Here is a 15,847-nt window from a genome sequence, read left to right on the forward strand (position 1 = left end):
TGCCTTCAGAAGACTTTGGAAATGGGGGGAGGTTGTTTGAACTGGGGGATGATGTTTTTGGAAGGAAGAGGAATTTGGGAAGGGGTCAGTGTGTTGCCATGCGACTTTTAAATCTGTTATAGACTTTTACCTCTGCCGAGCTGCGTCCAGTGGCAGCAGAGGGATGGGCAGGGACTAACCAGAACCCTGGGGAGATTTCTCATGGTGAGAGGATGGTCATTTTGGGCTATTGGTAGCTCTTTAAATAGCAGGACCAAAGCATTGGGATATGCATTAGTGTCCCGATGCTCCAGGGAAGTTATCTAAATCTTTTGTTTTAATACTGACTTTTCAGCAAATATTGTGGCTCTGGCAAACCACATTATTTGATTAGCATATGATTAAGTATGCATGAGCTGCTTTGCATTCATTTGAAAATTTTATGCATGCAAATACATGCAATGCAGCTCAATATAATCGGGGCAGGTTTTAAGCCTAAATATTGTGTGATGAACAGCATATTTTGCATGATTGTTGAGCTGGGATGAGTGGAGTGTGCCCTTGGACCTCAGCAAACCGGGAGAGGAGCTCCAAGGAAGCGCCGAGGGAGGTGAGACAGAGCCTCATCTGGGCAGAGACCGGAAGCCCAGGCCCCTGCCGACCTGCATGGCCTCCAGGGAGACAACCACACAAGGTTGGTCTCTGAATAGTTCTCCAACGACTCCAAGCCCTTTCGGACCTGCCGCTGGGTAATGGCAGAGGTGGCAGGCCGGACAGGAGGCAGAGGTGGACGAAGGCCACGGGCACTAGACAGACTCACGCGCTGACAAAGATGAAGACTCATGAGCTGAAGAAGACGAAGACTCAGGAGCTGAAGAAGACGAGGACTCAGGAGCTGGCGAAGACTCAAGCACAGGAAGCAAGGCATGGCATGGCATGGCAAGGCGAGGCATGGCACAGCAAGGCAAGCTAAAATCAGGCAAGTAAAACTCAGGATGGAGTGGAATCTGGATAGCACACTAACTCACTCAGCCAGAAAGGAGGCTTCAGTGGCCGGAATGGCCCTCAGGCTATACACTGACAGCACAATCCACTGGAGGTTAGGTGAAGCTGGAGTCCAAGACATCGGAGACCTCAAGACCAGACATCTAGAGGAGGCTAAAACATCAAGCTTCCATGGTGAAGGCTCAGGACATCCACATCGGACTCCAAGGCCACTCACTGAAGGGCAGCAAGGAAGAGCGAGGCAAGGACATCAAGAGGACTCCAGACCATGGGCGTGGACAGACGAAGGACATGGGGGATCCTTGGCCCTGACAAAAGGAGATATCCCACTGAGCACCCTACACACCCCAGCCAGGGTGGTCACGGACCACTGGACCACTGTGCACCCTACACAACCCAGCCAGGCTGGTCGTGGACCACGCAAGGACGGGACAACATGGAGATTTGGCAGATGACAGACAATGGAACAGACAGGACAGCAACGGGCGGACATAGGACATCACAGACGAACATCAGGATTTCGGAGACATGGTGGACATCAGGACAAGACAAAAGGACATCCGGCAAGAGACCAGGAACAGAACAACGAGGGATCCCAAGACAAAGAGAGATGCCGAGCAGGAGCAGGAACAAGGAGTCCTAAAGAGGACTAGCCCCTTGCCGAGGCGAGGATGAAGTGACGGAGGAGCCCTGATATAGGGCTGTGCTGGAGACGCCCATGGAGGAGTCAAAAGGTGGGGCCCAGGGCATATCTGGCCACGGGTGCTTTAAATATTGAAGAGAGACGTATCCTCGCCCCTTAGAGGGAAGGAGCAGGACCTTGGACAGCGGCCATGCTACAGACACTGAGCAGGAGGAGGAATGGGCCGCAGGACAGGCCCTGATGGTGAAGGCAGCTTCCTGCCACGGAGAGGCAGCTGTGTGCGGCTCCTTGCCACAAGCGAGGCTGGGGACGAAGGCCCTTCCCACGAAGGGGGCAAGGTATGTCGGCGGGCCGTGGGAGCGGTGAACGTCGGCGGTTCCTGCCGCATAGAGCCAGCATTGGGGAGCAGGAAGCTGGCTGGAAGAAAATGAGAGGCTGCCCATAGCTCAAGGGTTTGCACCAATAATCAAACCAAATCTATACTGGTAGTTCTGCTTTGATTATTGCTTCAGGAAAAAGTACCTGATGATTTGCACTTGCATTTTCTGCAGGTACTTTTTCCAGTCAAAACAACAAGCATAATTTTGGAAATCTAAACCTATGCATGTTGTTGCTTTCCTGAGCTAACTCCATCTGAAGGAGTGCCTCCAAACAATGCAGGTACTATTATCCATTGTAAAATAAGACATGCAATTTTACCTGTATTGAGAGCAGGCAATTGACAGAACCTATTTCTGCTGTTAAAACATTAATATATGCATGGAAATGGTTTTGAAAATTGCCCTCGCCATGTACTGTTTCCCTGTGAAAATGTAGAGATTGATATTTAGAGATCCAGTGAGCGGATAAATAATCCAGGTAAAGTTATGAGCTTAACTGTACTAAGATATTCAGCAGAACATAAATGAATAAGTCTGCCATTGGGATATGCCTGGATAAAGCTGTCTGCCATTGAATATAGCTGGATAAATTTATGTGCATAACTTTAACTGGATAACTTTAACACAGCTATTTTTCTGACTAGACTTTTATGCCCTTAATTTTAACCAGAGTACACTCAATATATGCGTCCTTGAAATGACTCCATTTCTGCCCCTTTTTATTCAGATACATTTTGTTCACGCAATGAGGATCCTTCAGGCAAGAAATGTGCCTATCTTTATGATGTATCATATAGTTTAATATATATGAAAAGAGTTGTGTTGTTTGCTAAACAAGAAATGATTTTGCTGTTTTCAGGACTGATTGGCCATTCATTTGTTAATGGAAGCACTACCTCTATGCCAAAGGTATAGATTTTCGATAATAAAAAGCCTGGGAGAGGAGGCAGAATTGCCACTTTAAACAACAAGGAGTATGGTGGTGATTTGTAGACCTTTACATGAAATTTCTTCATTAAAGGCTACTAAACAGTGGTGCTTACAGTTCACATTTACAAAGTGAGCTGTGGCATAGGACCCCCTGGGAATATAGGAGTGATACTTCAGGCCACAACGGTCATGGGCTTTCCCTACCAAGCCCTTGTAAAGCTTCCTTCAAGAGTTTGATGGAGACATGGGATTTCAAGGATCTAGCTGCTAGATATCATCTTGCAGCATAATTTTCCATCTAAATGACCACCCTCCAAAAAATAAGATTTTTTTTTTAAATTTTGCCACTAATCACAGAGGTTGTTTTGTGCATCTGTTGAAACAGAGTTGCTTTACTATACAGATTTTCTGGGTCAGGGTTGGTGGAGAAGAGAGCTGAGGATCGGAGCTAAAGATTGGCTTTCTGCCTGTTTCCTCTGGGTCACTATCTGCATGCTACTGCAGCTGACACTGTTGCATCCATTGGTTCTAGACGGCTTCACCCCATTTGCCTCACCTTGTTCATGGCTCCTCCCGCTTACCTTGGGAAAATGGCTACCGCCGCGTCTGCAAGCCGCCCTCTCCAGCATCCCCGGAACGGCTAAGGTGCTGCCTCCCGCCATGCTCCTCCCAAGGCCCTACTAGGGTGCACGCGCTACCCTCATCTTTATTCCAGCTATGGCGTGAACCTCGGGGGTGTCCTCCTCAAGTGACGTCACGCCATCCGGGTATTTAGCCTGCCCTTTCATGCTAGCTAATCGAGTTAGCAAGGATTGGTCTCTGCCAGTCTAAGCTACTCTGCCGCTTCCGTGCTGCTGCTGGAAGCTCTCTCTCTGCCCTTCGGGGTATTGACTAACCTGGGTACCTGCTCCCCGGGGGTCCTCTGCTTTATTTCAGATGCCTTACAGGGATCAGGTACTCGTTCCTCAAGGGCCTGCTCTCCCTGCCTCGGTGCCAGTACCATCTACTTCAGCCTAGTGGAATCACATACCTACAGCTACCATCTAGTGAGTAATCTAACTCTCAGTCTGTCTCATCTACAGCATTGCCTTGCTGGGAAACCTACACCAGAATTCCCCTATACCAACGGGGTGAGAAGGGTTCTCTCTGCCGAGGGTCCTGAGACTGCTACATCCAGACTACCTTACTACTGCCTCCTCTGGTGGTATACATCAAGCTGTACAATAAAAGATCTAATTCTGTGTTTGTGCATCCTGAGTCTAGCCCAGTACTATGGCTTCCCACAGGGCCCCTCCCCATGGGCGTTGTCATCTGCCACAGTATCCAAGAATCCACCCAAACACCGTTTAACTATAACAGATTGCTAACTCCATGGATTCGGCTCAGCTTACCGCATTGCAGGCCATTCCAGGCCTGGCCCAGTGAATCTCCGAAAAGCAGAATGCGCTGGAGAATTTGACTGTTGCATTCAACCAGCTGCACGCACAGATTAACTTAACCACCACCTCAGGTAAAGAAGTTACACCATCACGGTCAAGACTATTGTACCTCTATCTGCTCCAACACTCTTCTTGGGGGAAGTTTAGAGATGTAGAGGTTTTATTAACCAGTGTTGCATGCACTTTTCCCTGCAACCTAGCCATTTTCCTACAGCTTATGCCAAGACCACCTATATCTTGTCTTATCTGGACGGAAGAGCGCTGGCTTGGGCCTCTTCGCTATGGGAGCATGAGGATCCTATTCTCCATGATCTTGATGGATTCTTTGAATTGTTCAAATCAGTTTTTGATTACGTTCCCTGGCATACCACTGCAGGATCTTCATTGGTTCACCTAAAGCAAGGTACTATATAGGTACTATATAGGTACTATATATTATAGAATAGGAATAATCCTTTCAAATGTATTTGCCTTAGTCAGGCTGCAACATTCTATAAAAGTTGCAGGTGCAAGTTTAGTTTTTTTTGGAATCCCAACGTACAGCAAGTTGCTATAACCCAGATTGGAGATCACATAGGCTTGGATATCTGAGGTAGGGATATGCATGGTAAAACTTTTACTTGAATAGTTTCCCCCATTTTATTCCCTTTTTGTTGAGTTTTTAAATTTTATTTCCATTTGTTTCATTACTTTACACACATAACTTCGGCTCTAGGTGCATGAAGTCATACTTATACATGTAAAGTTGTACTTTATGGGGGGAATTTTAAAGCCAGCATTGTGCATAAAATCTGGGTTGACATACATAAATGGCTATAGTAAAATAGCAATTTGTGTGCATAAAGCCAGGTTTCATGTACATAAATAACTGTGCTAAAATAGCCCCAGGCTCCTTGCATATAAAAGTATAGATATATATTTATGAGAACTGCAGAGAGGTGTTCCAGGGGATGGAGTTGGGATTTATGTGTTTACTTTAGATTTAAAAAAAAAAGTGCATGTAAATTACATCATACAAGTTATACTTTCTGAAGAGTAGGAGTAACTTTGTAATGTATTCATGTACTCGGCCAATTACATGACTATTTTCAAAGCAAATTTATGCATGTAATTTCACTTTGAAAATGATTGTCAATGTCTGCATGTACAATATACATGCAGTCTGTACCGCTATACATCTGTTTGAAAATTAGCTTCAGTATTGTAAGTACAATTTTATGTATGTAAAAAAGTTATGCATGCATAGCAAACAAAACAAATGAAGAGGTCCAAGCTGAATAAGTCGGGGGTGTTCCAGGGAGGAGCAGAGTTAGTTCAATAATCCATCCAGCTAATTCTGATCGTGCCACTGTTTGATAACTATAAGATAGCTGGGTATATTCAGCGGCACAACTCCTGAATATACTTGATTGTGCCACTGAATATCCTGGCTATTTTAGCCAGATTAGTGCATCCGGCTAACTTGTTGAGCTGCACAGCAGCTGAATACTAACCCTGAAATTACTGTATATCTCTTGTCTGTGGTAAATGCCGGACCTTTGACGAAGAGGTGAAGGTGACAAAGTAATGCAGTAAGTCAAAGTAAGTTAGGGGTCAGGAATCCTCTGTTATGTTGTACTTGTAAATGGAAGGAAATTCCAATCTTCAGCATTTCATATGATTATGGGACAATTATATAATAGTCATCCATTTATATCTGTAAAGACAGTACAACAGGGTGCTGAGTTATTCATGCCAATGTGTCTGCAACTCTGAATTTCCAAACTTTTTTGCTTTTGGCTCAGAATTATGTTAGTTTGCTGCATTTTTATCAATGAATATAAAGTAGGTTTCTGCTTGGATATAAATAACAATGGAATCAAAAGAAAATTATGTTAATTTATTATAATTTTACATGAGGTAGAGTGTTTTGTAGATTACTTTTTAAATTTCTGAAACAGAAGGAAAAAAGTGAATTTGCAATCTTATTTTTCAGGGTATGCTCCAGTTTTTAGATAGTATACCATAATTATGTCCAGCCATTCCAATTTAAAAAAAATGCCATCAAGGTGCAAGGATTTCTTAGAAATGTTAACTCATTTAAAGAAATCACCCGATGAAAAGATTCTAATTTATTAAAAAAGAGGAAAAGATTTCAGAAAACCAGGAAGTAGCTTCCACCACAGTGACTATTAATCATTAGTCTGAATAACCTCAAAGCTTATACTATAAATACATGGAAAATTATTTTTAAATGAAAATTTATCTTCCATGTCCAATTTTATCAAAACTAGCTGAGAGAGAACTGCATGAACAAAATCTGATATGGCCAGCATTTTACTTCTTGGCTTTATCAGGGATTAATATTAGTGCTCTGAAACGATAAAGAAAATTAATTCTACAAATACTTCCAAAAGAATTTAATTTTAAGACAATAAACTCATATTTTTGTAGGGTAAACTTCTATCTTATCTTTTTATTGTTACATATGACGTACATCCTACAATGTATTTAAAGTGAAGCATAGAAAAACTAGTAAGTGCAGTAATTAAATAACAGACCAAACAGTACATTTTCAAAGGGGTTTTGCATGCTGAAATGTCTTTATACATTTGATGTATGCACATAGAAGTGATTTTAGAAACAAGCCAAGAACGCGCATACTCATGTACTTGCGTGTTCTTGTGGGAAAGTACAGCAAACAAAGTGGGTGTGTTTGAGGCATGTTAGGGTATGCTTTATATGTATGCATGGATATCATTAAGAATGTGCAAATGCTTTTACATCTTCTATTCAGTGCATCAAATTCAAACTTTCATTGTCTTTTTGACCTGGTGTTTAGCATGTTGGATTCTCTCAGTGAGTGGAAAGGGCAGCTTGTTGGAGTAGCAGGAGAGGGTGTGGGGGCTAACTAGGAAATTGTTGTCCTTTCCCAGATTGTTTGGCTGTATTTTTTTTTTTTCCATATTTGTCCTTCTGTCTGGATAATACTGAATTTCTGAGAGTGTGTATGTGTTTCTGGTGAGTGGGCCTGACTGGGAGGGTGGGAAAGTGTCACTGGAGCTAACTGGAGAGATGGGAGAGCGGTGGTCAATTGACATTGAACATGAGTATTATAAAATTATGGATGCACAGGGTGCAATATTTGAAGAGGGAGCAAGAAAAGAGGAGGAGGAGGAGGTTCCTTTTAGAGACAGTCTTGGGCAGATCCAGGTTCGACAAAGAAAGTATACTGTACCTATGCGAGCAATCAAAGCAGGATCTGCACCCTTCCACTTGGAAAGATAATCCCTATCCAGTGTACCTCAAGGTCACTATGGCCCTGGCCTTTTTTTCCCAATGGCATCTTCCAGACACCTCTAGGGGTCATGGCTGGAATAAGACAGTCTTCCACATTCATAGCATAGATCAGTTTTTGGCTGCATTTTTCAGGAAGACGCATCACTATATATCTTTGCCTTGGATTTCTACCAAACTGCATGTTTCCTGTCTGTGTTAGGGGCTGTTGATCACACTCATGTCCATCTCAGACAATGAGACCACTTTCTGCAACCACATTCTACTCCCTCTACATTCAGATGGTAGATAGTGCCAAGGGGATCATCATGGATGAAGTGCCCATGTTTCCAAGGTCCTTCCACGATGCCTACATCCTCTCACAGTCAGGAATTCATGACCTCTTTCAGAACGGTCTCATCACTGGAGGTTGATTTCTAGGTAGGTATGCTTCTCTCACTACAATGACTTAGCAACTAATCTCTGTCTTTTTCTCTCCCTCTGTCTCTAGGTGGTCTTACTGCTTTGTCCCAGGAGGCCCACTCCAGCCTCTACTAGGGGACAGCCTCACTGCCTACCAGTTTGGAATATCTCATTTTCCTCTTCTCTGCCTTCTCGCCACTCAAATCCTTGCTTATGATCCTGCTGGCATACCCACAGACTGTAGCAGATGTCTACTACAACAGGGCCCACAGGCAGACAAGGGCAGTCATTGAGACAACATTTAGCCCTCTCAAAACATGTTTCTGCTGCCTGGACAGATAAGGAAGATGTCTTCTCTATAATCCAACAAACGTCTATGACATCATTGTAGCTTACGGCATTCTTTATAACATGACCAAAATCTGAGGCCTGACTCCTCCAGAAGGACAAGATGCTTATCTTAGTGTCCAATGATGAAGAGGAGGAGGAGAAAGAGGAAACATAGGACCTGAATGAGGAGAAATTGCAGGAGATACCTCACTAGACTCATCAGCAGGCTCTAGATTAGGAACCTCTGATGCAAAGACATTTTCAAAGGTGAAGGTGTTATTTGTGAATAGCAAAAAAAATTATTTATTTTTGGGACATCTTCTCCTTTTGGGGGAGAAGGGGGGCTAGTAACCTGGGACTACTTCTGCACAGAGTCTGGTGCTTCTGAACAGAGGTGTGTGTGTTTACTACTTACAGCTCCTTCAGAAGCCACAGACACAGAAGGCAGTGGCAATGGGTGATAGCTGCAGGAGGGCATCAGAGGCAAGAGGGGCTTCTGAGAGCTGCCATTTAAGGGGCTTGGCAGAATTAGTGTGCCTCACAGCTTCAGATGGTGTGCAAGATAAGGCCATCTCCATGTCAGCATAGAGGGTGGAGACACTTGTGTCATCAGAGGGAGAGAGCCTTCCTCTGAGGTGGTGAAGGCATTGGTGGAGGAGGCATCCTAGATGGTGGTAGATGTTAGGGGGGAGTCTCCCACTGGACTGGTGTATCTACAGCTGGTTGACAAACAAATCATGATGCTGTTAATGAAATGCAGGGGGATGCTGATTCTAGGGGCCCTGTGGCTGCCAGGGACCATTCCATGCTGGAACGGCTGGCGGGGAGGCATTTGTCAAAGCATCTTCCTTCCAAACTGAAATTCCTCCTGCAGCATCCAGCCAACAACTTGCTGGTCCTGTCCCTATCCTGCAGCTCTTCAAGGAGAACTTCCTTGAGACCCTGTATGTCCTACTTTATTCCTACAAGCAAGTCTGCACTCTATCATTTTGGTCTAGCATGTGGCTCTCAGCTGGAGTGAAAGGCATCTCGTCATCAGCTCTTGGAGTAAAGCTGGCCTCTTTCCTTTCTATGACTTCCCCCTCTGCTTCACCATATGAGGGGATGGGCTCATCCTCCAATAAAACCTAGCTGTGATCCTCATCTCTTGTCACATTCCTCTCATGCTCTTCTGGGGCCCTTCAGACTCCACATAACCCTCATTTTCAGACTCACTCTATTCCTCTGGACTAGCTGGTTGTACTCATGGATGGCACCTAGACCTTCCCATGTCACTGGGTCTCAGCCCATCAGAGTCATATTGTATGTCATCCCCTGCAAGATGTTAAAGTACACAAACTGTTACTACTGACTTTTCTATCTGGTCTTCTCTCTTCTTATTCAGTGGATCTTCCTTATAGGCCTGGAGATTTGCCAAATGGGCCTGACTCTGGTCTCCAGCTACTGAACAACTTTATATTCTAGCATGCCCTAGAGTGTCAATGCTTCCATTATGCACTTTAAGAACATAAGAACTTAAGAATTGCCATACTGCATCAGACTGAGAGTCTATTTATTTAAAAGCATTTATTAATTGCCTAACAAATTACTTCTAAGTGATTTATAAACAATTTTTAAAAATAGTGGCCAATCCAGTGACCTGGCCAATCTTGCCAGGTCACAAGTACCTGGCAAGATCCCAAACAGTAAATAGATCCCATACTGCTATGGGGCAGAGATAAGTAATGGCTATTCCCTAGGTTAATAACAATTTATGGCATTCTCTTCCAGGAACTTATCCAAACCTTTTTTAAATCCAGCTATGCTGTCTTCCATTACCACATCCTCCGGCAATGAATTTCAGAACACAATATTGTGTTGAATGAAAAATAATTTTCTCTAATTTGTTTTGAATGTACTACTTACTAACTTCATGGAATGTCTTCTATCTTTATATTTTTTGAAAGAGTAAATAACTATTTATATTTACCCATTCTATTCCACTCATGTCTTTTTAGACATCTATCATTTCTTCCCTCAGCCTTCTTTTCTCCAAGCTGAAGAGCTCTATCCTCTTTAGCTTTTTCTTGTAGGGGAGCCATTCCTCCTCCTTTATCATTATGGTCACCCTTTTAACTGCTTGTATGATAATACACATCACAACCTGGAGCATATGAGAAGACAAAATGAAAAACAATTTTTTTTTCTCTTCACAGAAGACACCAGTTTGTTATCAGAGGAGGAAGAAGAAAATGCTGCAGCATGAAGAAAAGCCTTGCCCCTTCTGATGCAGCAGCAGTTAAGGCCACGACAGGCCAGCAGCAGGTGCCACCACAACCACCACTACCACCCGCGGAGGACCCTGTGGTGACCCAGCAACCACAACCTCACCCAATGAGGGGCCTCAAGCTTACAGAGGATTCTGCCCTTCTCCCCTTCCATGTATGTCCTCCTTCCCCTGAGGCTGGCCAGCAAGTTTGTAAAGACCTTCTTCAAGAATCTTTGCAATGCCCTTTGGTAGCAGAGGCCACTGTTGATGCATGAGATCCTGCTCCTGAGTCACAGTGGACCCTAAATGACATAGGAGGAGCTGTAGAGAGGATGGGGAGGATCTACGTGGCATGTGAGCTGATGTGAGAAGGATCTGGGACATCTTGGAGTGTTTCAGCCAAGCTCAACAGGGCTTCACTGTAGTTCTTGGGCTGATGGTGGAATAAGGTGACCATCCCAGCCACCATCTCCCTAGGCCTTTCAGGACCAAGCTTCCTGGTCTCACTGTACATTTTTTTTCTTTTTTGTAAATAGTTAACTCCATAGATTTCACCCCCTGGTTTTTTTTTTTGTTAAAAGTTTTAAAATTTTTTAGTAATTTTTATTGTAATATAGAAGCTTTTATTTATTGTTTAAATGCTGTTTATGTCTATTTTTTATGTTAATGTTTATTTTGTTTTTACATACATGTATTGGTTCTTTTCCACTTAACCCACACACTATCATGCATGTAGCTCGGCATGCAGTAATCTCTGTCTCTTCATTAGTTACGTATGTATTCGTTTCCCAAAAAAACCCCATCCTAACCCTTTAAATTTAATTAACTACAACCCCCACCCTCCTGACCCCCCCAAGACTTACCAAAAGTCTCTGGTGCTCCAGCGGGGTCCTGGCGCAATCTCCTGCACTCGAGCTGTTGGCTGCCAGTATTCAAAATGGCGCCGATAGCCTTTGCCTTCACTATGTCACAGGGGCTACCGTTGCCATTGGTCAGCCCCTGTCACATGGTAGGAGCAATGGATGACCGGCGCCATCTTGTGCTCCCACCAAGTCTTGGGCTCCCCCCCCCCCCAAGACTTGCCAAAAGTCCCTGGTGGTCCAGCGGGGGTCCTGGAGCCATATCTTGCACTCGGGCCGTTGGCTGCCAGTATTCAAAATGGTGCCGATAGCCTTTGCCCTTACTATATCACAGGGGCAACCAGTGCCATTGGTTGGCCCCTGTGACATAGTAAGGGCAAAGGCAATCGGTGCCATTTTGAATACTGGCTGCCGACGGCCCGAGTGCAGGAGATCGCTCCAGGACCACCACTGGACCACCAGGGACTTTTGGTAAGTCTTGGGGGAGTCAGGAGGGTGGGGGCTTTATTTGTTAGATACGTTGTATTTGTGGGGGTTCGCCATACGTTTCATGACCCCATGAAAACAACAAATAGGGACATATACGTTGCGGATTGCCAATACGTCGAAAACGAATGCACACCCCTAATATTTTGCTCTCCAGGAAAATCTTCCTGTGATGGACACTACACTTCAGAAATTTCAATTGCAAAGAATCTCTTAGCTCATCTCTTCACAAATGGTGATTCTGGACCACAAATGAGTTTCCTAAAGCTTCATTGGCGAGGCACCATTCCCTTCAATGGCTGTACTCTTGAGGCACCAGCTGCATGATCAGTGGATGTGTGTATGTGAGCCTACATACACAAATAGGTCATGCAGTGGCACTGCTCTGGAATGAGTTTCATTGGTAAGAGGAAGCCCTGCCAATGGAGTGATTGAAGTAACTATGGAGTTAGTGAACCTGCAATGGCTCATCAGCTTGGTATTGAGTTTAGTTTGTAATGCTGTTGGCAGATCACCATCCGTATTTGTACCTGCCATGAGGGGAGGGGAAAGCTGAGTGGGCAAAGGTTGCTGGAGATATCCATGATTCCTTTCTACTCACCCTCTCTAGAACCTCCCTATGCATTACAAATAGCTCCAATCCTCAGGCTGCCATCTCTTCTCTCCAGGTGTTATCCAACTTTGTTCCAGTGGATGCAGGAAAAAACTTGTGACTGATCCTATAGAAGGCCATATTTATATAAGGGGCTGTTTTAATGGAGAGATTATATGACAGAGAGATTTGAGGGTTATATCAGCCATGAAGGGTGAGGGAACTGACCTGAACAAATGATTGAATATGTAGAAGGACTTAGGATGTTGATTGGAGATGAACTAGGGGGGATGTGAGAGAAGGGTTGGAGGGGAGGAAGAAGGTAACAGAAAGAGTTTGGGGATGATGGATGAAAATGAGGGTGGAATAGTGGATGAGTGAGATGGAGGGGATGACAGAGAAATCTGGGGTTATATGAAGGCCTTGGGGTACAATGGATATAATGGGGAAAGTAAAAAAGACTAATGGAGAGGAAGAGAGGAGGTGACCTGGGGGATGTAAGAGGGTATAAGATGCAGTGGTTATGCTGGGGGGGGGGAGGATGTGGATTGGAAGGGAGGATTCCATTAGAGACTACAGGTTGAAAGAGGGGATCAGCTGGCTAGAGGTTTGGGTGAGCTGGAGTACTTGCCGGGAAGAGATAACACCCTAGCTACTTTGTTGAGTCTTTCCTCTGGGCTCATGTGCTGTAGCAAAATGCAAAAATGGAATAATACTGGCTACAGTTTTGGGGATTACCCATTTTAGTTCTTCAAAGGGCCAAGGAAATTAGTGATGTCTTGCTGCAAGTGCAGGTATAGTCCATAGATAGAAAAATATGGTCTGTTTCTTCATTAGTTATAGCACAGCACAAGGAGACCAGGGACACCCATGAACTGGCCCTTTCCACTCTGTGCATCTTATAATAGAGAAGAGGCATCATATAGAAGTGTTGTTAGCAGCTCGATTCATCTTAAGCTAGCTGCAAATCTGTCATGATCTTCTATGCTGATGGGAGGAGCAATCAGATAGGAGTGTCAATCTGATGTATTCCATAGGCAGACCTTAGCAATCTGTTGTTATAGACTGCCGGAGATAGTAGTAAGTGGATCCTTGGGCCGGTGGCAGATGACCTCGCCCCCGGGGAAAGATCCCGAGAGGGACCACCGCCTAGGCTTAGAGTATGGAGACAGACACACACTAGTTCTTTTATTAAACAGGTCTTGAAACCACCAGAGGTGGCAGTAGTGAGCTGAAGTGCCTGGTAGGGCTGTAGTCCCTCAGATACTGTAACAGCGATCCCTGGAAGGCTGAGCTGTTGAGAAACTGTAGACAATGAGTAGGCAGGGTATGCAGAGTTTATGAACAGAACTAGATGACAACACTCACATATTGGTCTCAGGGAGCTCAGGAACTGGAAAGGATAGGCCCTCGAGGAGCGAGTACCTGGTTCCAGCGAAAGCTCTGAGAGAGCGATGGTAACTCACAATGATGTAGATAATGATGACTTCCAGGCAGAAGAGAATCAGCAGATAGTCAGGAACGAGGGCCCTCGAGGCACGAGTACTGGTTCCTGTCTGTAACCTGAAAGGCAAAGAGAGAGAGCGAGGCCCCCAAGGAGTGGGTACCTCTGGTAAATCTGAGGAGGCAGAGTAGCTTAGACAGGAACGGATTCGAATCCAATCTGAACCTTAGCCCAGTCCTTGCTAACTCAACTAGTAGCAATATCAAAGACCTTTAAATATCAGAAGCGGATGACATCATCTTAGGGGGGCACCCCTGAGGTTCGCGCTCTTGCTGGTACTTCACTCGGAGCGCGTGCGCGCCCTAGGCTTCAGGCAACATGGTGGATCTGCAGCGTCAAGTCGGCCCAGGTACGCCGGAGAGAGACAGCAGGGAGATGCCGCAGCAGCCAGCCATCCTTCAGACCTGGAGGGAGTCACCACAGAGGTAAAGAGGGCGGAGTGAAGACGTCAGGCAGCGACAGTCACAACAAAATCCTATATGTTTTAGTAAATCTCAATATCCCATAGTCTGCAGATATGAAGGAAAAAAAAGCTATCCTTTGAACCCCACAGAAATGATGGCCTACCTACATGACTACAGGTGTCTGAAGTATCAATAGCTACAATCCTAACCTTTTCCGTGTTCATACTGCCAATCCTTCCATGTAGTGCACAGCTTTACATCACAAAGCTGCCTGTTGCTATTTGGTAATTTGGGCCTTTTCCATAATTGGCCCAAAGTCTGGAACTCCCTTCCACTACAACTGCATAGCACAAAAGATCCAAAATCATTCAGAAAAATCTAAAAGCAACTTTGTTCACAGCAGTGTTTACAAAAGCACAAATGTAAAACTAATAATTATTCCAGCTCAGTTTTACCAAGCCCTGTGATATGGATTAGTTAGTGTCATGTTTGTGATCATTATTGTTTTACTGTGTAAGTTTCATAGACTATGTGATATTAACTATGTATGTTTTTATGTAACCCATCCCAAACTTTGGAGAGTGCACGAAACATGAGATTTTAAAGAAATTAATACATTAATTAATTAATTAAATTAATAATTCCTTCATCACCCTTCCCACACTTATAGCTGTGAAAAAGACTCACCTTTCACTGGAGATCTACCTGTAAGAAGACGGATTCGACCTATGTGCTACTAATTGTAGGCTTATGCCCTTTTTAAGGAATATCACACAAATGCTGCCAGCTGTTAGAGATGTGAATCGTGTCCTCGATCGTCTTAACGATCGATTTCGGCTGGGAGGGGGAGGGAATTGTATTGTTGTTGTTTGGGGGGTAAAATATCGTGAAAAATCATAAAATCGTGAACCGGCACATTAAAACCCCCTAAAACCCACCCCCGACCCTTTAAATTAAATCTCCCACCCTCCCGAAACCCCCCCAAATGACTTAAATAACCTGGGTGTCCAGCAGCGGTCCGGAACGGCAGCGGTCCGGAATGGGCTCCTGCTATTGAATCTTCTTGTCTTCAGCCGGCGCCATTTTCCAAAATGGCGCAGAAAAATGGCGGCGGCCATAGACCAACACGATTCCACGGCAGGAGGTCCTTCCGGACCCCCGCTGGACTTTTGGCAAGTCTTGTGGGGGTCAGGAGGCCCCCCCCAAGCTGGCCAAAAGTTCCTGGAGGACCAGCGGGGGTCAGGGTGTGATTTCCCGCCGCGAATCGTTTTCCGTACGGAAAATGGCGCCGGCAGGAGATCGACTGCAGGAGGTCGTTCAGTGAGGCGCCGGAACCCTCGCTGAATGACCTCCTGCAGTCGATCTCCTG

This window comes from Rhinatrema bivittatum, chromosome 9, assembly GCF_901001135.1.
Source record: "Rhinatrema bivittatum chromosome 9, aRhiBiv1.1, whole genome shotgun sequence".
Classification (NCBI taxonomy): domain Eukaryota; kingdom Metazoa; phylum Chordata; class Amphibia; order Gymnophiona; family Rhinatrematidae; genus Rhinatrema; species Rhinatrema bivittatum.